Below are 6,679 nucleotides of genomic sequence, written 5' to 3'. Positions count from 1 at the left end.
CTCTGACCCACATGGCCATGTTAAGTCTCCCAAATGAATGTTGCTGATAAAGACAGTAGCATACACTTTTGAGCCAAACTGCAGAGAGTGTTAGCCAGTATGTGGATGATATGGCATTGAAAATGTGATTTTATATCAGACATGTAACATACTGTAAATGTGTGTAATGTATGTATTATAATTATTTGGTAAAAATATGGGGGGTATATGGGAGTTTTTTTCCCATCAGAATTTAAACAGGCAGAAACTGATTAAAATTTGCTGTATGTTTTTGTACAACTCCCCTGATAAAGTTACACACTGATATATATTCCATATCCTTACTGAAGCATAATTATAAAATCTCATATGACACACACTATTTTTTGTTCTTTCTGAATCAGTGTGCCATGGAATTTGGATCCAAGCAGATTCACCTATTACAACAAAAAGTTTTAGTTTTCCATTAATATAACATAGGGTCATAACATCAATATCATAAGTTAACAAGATAAAATACCCTAAAATGTCTGAAGATTTTATGACAATGAATGATATAGTATGTATTTAATAAAAACTAATGATGCACTGTATGGTGACTGACATAACATAATTAAAAAAAGAAAAAGGAAAGCCTCTCTTAGAGTTGAATACATTTGAAGAAAAGGAATGTACCTGCAGTTGACCTGAGGTGAATTCTAGGTAATCTTATATGGTTAGAGAGAATCTAAGTTCATAGATAATCTATGTTATATAAAATATTTAAGAATCAATGCTTTTTCAGGCTTAGGGGGGTAATGGTGGTTGTTGATGGGGAGAGAAAAGAGCAGAGGACACAGACTGGTGCTTGGGATTAAATACAAGATATATGAGAATAACAGGGCATAGTAAGAACAAGATCTGACAGGGACTGCCAAAGAAAACAGTCAGGATTGATTTATCTTCAGAGAGAATAAATTGGAAAGCTTGCATGATATATGGATGGGCTTTGGAAAAACACAGAAAGTTTGACAAATTAGGTTGGAGACATTCTGAGGCTATTGGAGAAGGATCAGACTATGAAGACACTATCCTGAGAAGTCAAGCTGGTGAGTTGCAAAACTGAAAAATATTCTGGTCAAATTTGTCTTCTGATTATGAGCAGCAGAATTTCTACCATCCCTGTGGATGCTTTATGTTAGCCCAGGTGGAGTCCAGTTCTTAAAATGTGTATGTTCTGTATTAAATAATTTTTTCTCAATGCCAGTATTCAAATCACACAATAAGCATAGGTGATGAGGAGTAAACATAAGATAAAAAGCATCTGTTTGGTCCACTAGTCATGGACTAGAAAGAAACCATATGATCCATTTAATTTTTGTCATTGAAAATGATTAAGGCATGCAGAAACACAGAACCTGATGGTTGTTCTTACAATGACTTTGTGAAAAGAGAAAATCTGAAAGGCGTCATTAAAGGAAAAAATAAGATGGATAATATTCCATTGCACATATATGCCACATCTTCTTTAACCATTCATATGCTGATGGGCACTAAGGTTGTTTCCATATCTTGGCTACTGTAAATAATGCTGCAGTAAACATGGGATTGTATATATCTTTTCAATACTCTGTTTTCCTGTCCTTTGGATATATACCCAGAAGTGGAATTGCCAGATTATATGTAGATCATTTTTTCAAAATTTTCATTGAACCCTCATGTTGGTTTCCATAGTTGCTGCATTCCCACCAATTAAGTGTGATGGTTCCCTTTTCATAAATTTCCCCAATACTTATTATCTTTTGACTTACTGATGACAGGTCTTCTAACTGGAGTGAGGTGATATCTCATTGTGGTTTTGACTTACATTTGTCTGATTATTAATTTATTTAGACATGAGAAAGAAGGAAACCCTCTTATTTGTGACAATTGTAATAAACTTTGAGTACATTATGCTGTGAGATTAGTCAAAGAGAGAAAGGCAAATAATGTATGATATCACTTATATGTAAGTGGAATCTTAAAACGGCTGAACTCCATATGACTCCATGTATATGGAATCTAAAAAACAAAGCAAATGAATAAGCAAATAAAAAGCAGAAACAGATCCATAAATACAGAAAATTAACTGATGGTTGCCAGAGAGGCAGGGTCTTGAGGGTGGCCGATTTGGTGAAGAGGAGTGGGAGACACAGGCTTGAAATGATGAGATGAGTAAATTACATGGATAAAAAGTACAGCATGGGGATTATAGTCAATAGTTTGTAATAGGTTGTATGGTGACATGGAGTAGCTACATGAGTGGTAAGCAAAGCATAGTGTATGTATAGACTTGTTGAATTACTATGTTGTGTATCTGAAACTAAAGTATTATCATGTATCAATTACATTTCAATAATAACAAATAACCAAACTCATAAAAACAGATACAATTGTGGATACCAGGGGCTGAGGGGTGAGGAAACACAGGAGATATTTTATTAGTAGATAAATAAGTCCTAGAGATCTAATGTACAGGATAGTAACTATAAACAATAGTATTACATCAAAAGCATCAAACTTGCTAAGAGACTAGATCTTAATCATTTCCACCACAAAAAAGAAAATAGAATAATGTGATGTCGTACGTTAGCTAAACTATAATGGCACTCACATTGCAATATGTGAATGTATCAGATCAACATGTTGTGCACCTTAAGCTTAGAAAATGTTCAATGTCACCTGTAATTCAATAATAAAAAAAGGAATGAGAAGATTACCATCATTTATCTAACTAAAGTATGCTTTGCTAAAATAAAGCATGTAGTCTTATTTTAATTTTGATAAATAAAGGAAGGAGAAGATAGAATATGCTTTACCTAACTAAAGTATACTTTGCTAAAATAAAGTAATTTCTTCTTATTTTTTATTCATGTAAAAATAATATTCCCATGTCTTGACAGGGAATAGAAGATGAAACAGCAACACTATTACTTGATTCTACAGCCCAAATCATCATGTTCATACCCAATGGTTCTGTCTTCATGCCTGCGTCCTAACACTCACTGGGATTCCTGGGCTGGAGTTAGTGCAGCATTGGATTGGGATTTCATTCTGTGTCATGTATTTCCTCGCTGTGATTGGGAATTCCTGAATTTTAGGTATAATCAAATATGAGCACAGCCTCCATAAGCCCATGTACATATTTTTGGCCATGCTGAGGGCCACAGACATTGCACTTAGCACTTGCATTCTTCCCAAAATGTTAAGCATCTTCTGGTTTCATTTGCCAGAGATTTCCTTTGCAGCCTGCCTTCTACAAATGTGGTTTATTCACTCATTCCAGGCAATTAAATCAGGCATCCTACTGGCAATGGCCCTAGATCGCCATGTGGTCATCTGTGACCCCTTGGGACATGTCACCATCTTCTCCCAACAATTCTTGACCCACATTGCAGTTGGGGTGACACTCAGAGCTGTCATTCTTGCAACACCATGCTTGGTGCTCATCAAATGTCGTCTTAATCTCTACCGAACTACAGTCATCTCCCATACTTATTGTGAGCACATGGGCATTGTGAAGCTGGTCACTGAAGATGTCCAGATCAACAAGATATATGGTCTTTTTGTTGCCTTCAGTATCTTAGGGTTTGACATAATCTTTATCATCTTGTCTTACGTTCAAATCTTTATCACTGTGTTTCAGTTGCCCCAGAAGGAGGCACGATTCAAGGCCTTTAATACCTGCATTGCCCACATCTGTGTCTTCCTACAGTTCTACCTCCTTGCCTTCTTCTCTTTCTTCACACATAGGTTTGGTGCTCACATACCACCGTATGTTCACATTCTCTTATCAAACCTGTACCTGTTAGTCCCTCCTTTCCTCAACCCTATAGTCTATGGTGTGAAGACCAAACAAATTCAAGACCATGTCCTGAAATTATTATTTTCCAAAACAATTCTTAATCACTAGTAGCTCCTTCTACAGGCATTTCAGGTTGATTCAGAGCAGCAGTATGAACATGCTAAAAATTAAATCTTCTCTAAATATGTATATTCCAAAAAAATCTTTCACTCTCAGATGCTCATAACTGAAAGAGGTTTTTTAAAAAAAATCATGAAATACCTAAGAACTTTGGTTTGCCACTCATATAAAGAACAAAAATCTCTTATGCTGAGATTTCAAGCTGTTTCAGTTTTTCTTCTGCTTTTGCTTTGTCTGTTTAAACCTAGAAGTTCCTCTTTGGCAACACTTAGATCTACACAGAAATAATATGTGAAAAAACATCACTTGATCCCAGGTAACTTCCAAGGACCATGTCACATGTTAGTATTCTTCAACTGCTAACCCAAGACATAGCTACAATTCTGGCTATGTCTTATTTTCAATATCAGAGTACACAAATATGTGAAGCAAATGTTAATACAACTGAAGAGCTAAATAGACAGAAACACAAAATAGTAGGGGAGTTCACTACCCTACTTCCAACAATGGATAGAACATACAGGCAGAAGGTCAGTTAGAAACTGGGGACTTGAAGACTTTTGACCAAAAGGACCTAACATGCACATACAGAATATTTCCCCAACAACATTAATACACATGTTTCACTAGTGCACAAGAAACCTTTTCCAGGATAGGGGCGCCTGGGTGGCTCAGTTGGTTAAGCGACTGCCTTCGGCTCAGGTCATGATCCTGGAGTCCCGGGATTGAGTCCCGCATCGGGCTCCCTGCTCAGCAGGGAGTCTGCTTCTCCCTCTGACCTTCCTCCCTCTCATGCTCTCTGTCTCTCATTCTCTCTCTCGCAAATAAATAAAATCTTAAAAAAAAAAAACAAAAAAACCTTTTCCAGGATAGATCACATGTGCGATCAAAGAGGATGTCTTAAATATTTAAGAAGATTGAAATAATACTATCTTTTCTGATTACAATATAATGAAAATGGAAATCAATAGAAGAAAAACTTAAGAATATTCATAAATATATATAAATTAAACAACACAGTCTTGAAGAACTGATGGCTCATGGCTTAGAGAAGAAACAAAAAGGGTAATTATAAAATCTCTTAAGAACAACAGACAGAATGGGAGGACATATCAAATAAAAGGCTAGTATCTAAAATCTATAAAGAACTTATCAAACTCAACACCCAAAGTATATATATCCAATCAAGAAATGGGCAGAAGACTTGAACAGACCTTTCTACAAAGAAGACATCCAAATGACCAACAGACACATGAAAAAGTGCTCAACATCAGTCAGCATCAGGGAAATACAAATCAAAGCGACAATGAGACACCACCACACACCAGTCAGAATGGCAAAAATTAACAAGGCAGGAAATGACAGATGTTGGCGAGGATGCAGAGAAAGAGGAACCCTCCTACACTGTTGGTGGGAATGCAAGTTGGTGCAGCCACTCTGGAAAACAGTATGGAAGTTCCTCAAAAGGTTGAAAATAGAGCTACCCTATGACCCAGCAATTGCACTACTGGGTATTTACCCCAAAGATACAAATGTAGTGATCCAAAGGGGGCACCTGCACCCCGATGTTTATAGCAGCAATGTCCACAATAGCCAAACTATGGAAAGAGCCCAGATGTCCATTGACAGATGAATGGATAAAGATGTGGTGTATATATATACAATGGAGTATTACGCAGCCATCAAAAAATGAAATCTTGCTATTTGCAATGATGTGGATGGAACTAGAGGGTATTAAGCAAAGTGAAATAAGTCAATAAAAGAAAGACAATTATCATATGATCTCACTGATATGTAGAATTTAAGAAACAAGGCAGAGGATCATAGAGGAAGAGAGGAAAAAAAAAGTGAAACAAGACAAAACCAGAGAGGGAGACAAATCATAAGAGACTCTTAATCTTAGGAAACAAGCTGAGGGTTGCTGGGGAGGGGGTAGAGGGGATGGGGTGGTTGGGTGATGGACATTGGGTAGGGTATGTGTTGTGGTAAGTGCTGGATGTTGTGTAAGACTGATGAATCACAAACTTGTACCCCTGAAGCAAATAATACATTATATGTTAATTAAAAAGGGAAAAATGAAGTGGGGGAATTGGAGGGAGAGATGAACCATGAGAGACTATGGACTCTGAGAAACAAACTGAAGGTTCTAGAGGGGAGGGTGGGGGGGGATGGGTTAGCCTGGTGACGGGTATTAAAGAGGGCACGTATTGAATGGAGCACTGTGTGTTATACGCAAACAATGAATCATGGAACACTACATCAAAAACTAATGATGTAATGTATGGTGATTAAAATAAAATAATAAAATAAAATTTAAAAAAAGAATAATGAAAACACATCAAACTAAAGCCTATGGAATACAACAAAAGCAGTACTAAGTTAGAATTTAATAAGAATAAATGTCTACGTTCAAAAAATTAAAGATCTCAAATAAATAATCTAACTTTACACCAATGAACTAGTAAAAGAAGAATGTATCATATGACCTCACTGATATGAGGAATTCTTAAACTCAGGAAACAAACAGGGTTGCTGGAGTGGTGGGGGGTGGGAGGGATGAGGTGGCTGGGTGATAGACATTGGGGAGGGTATGTGCTATGGTGAGTGCTGTGAATTGTGTAAGACTCTTGAATCACAGACCTGTACCTCTGAAACAATACAGTGTATGTTAAAAAAAAAAGAAGAAGATAGCAGGAAGGGGAAAATGAAGGGGGGGAAATCAGAGGGGAAGATGAACCATGAGAGACTATGGACTCT

The 6,679-nt window shown here is 36.7% G+C and overlaps 1 pseudogene; it reads left to right on the top strand.

The window, feature by feature from the left end:
• Positions 1 to 2,954: 2,954 nt before the first annotated feature.
• On the top strand, positions 2,955 to 3,910 carry LOC102738973 (olfactory receptor 52A5-like; annotated as a pseudogene).
• Positions 3,911 to 6,679: the final 2,769 nt, after the last annotated feature.

This window comes from Leptonychotes weddellii, unplaced genomic scaffold (genome assembly GCF_054177405.1).
Source record: "Leptonychotes weddellii isolate Sample4059 unplaced genomic scaffold, ASM5417740v2 HiC_scaffold_11665, whole genome shotgun sequence".
Taxonomy (NCBI): domain Eukaryota; kingdom Metazoa; phylum Chordata; class Mammalia; order Carnivora; family Phocidae; genus Leptonychotes; species Leptonychotes weddellii.
Note: the sequence above shows the minus strand (reverse complement) of the source record. Positions and strands in the feature narration are given on the sequence as shown.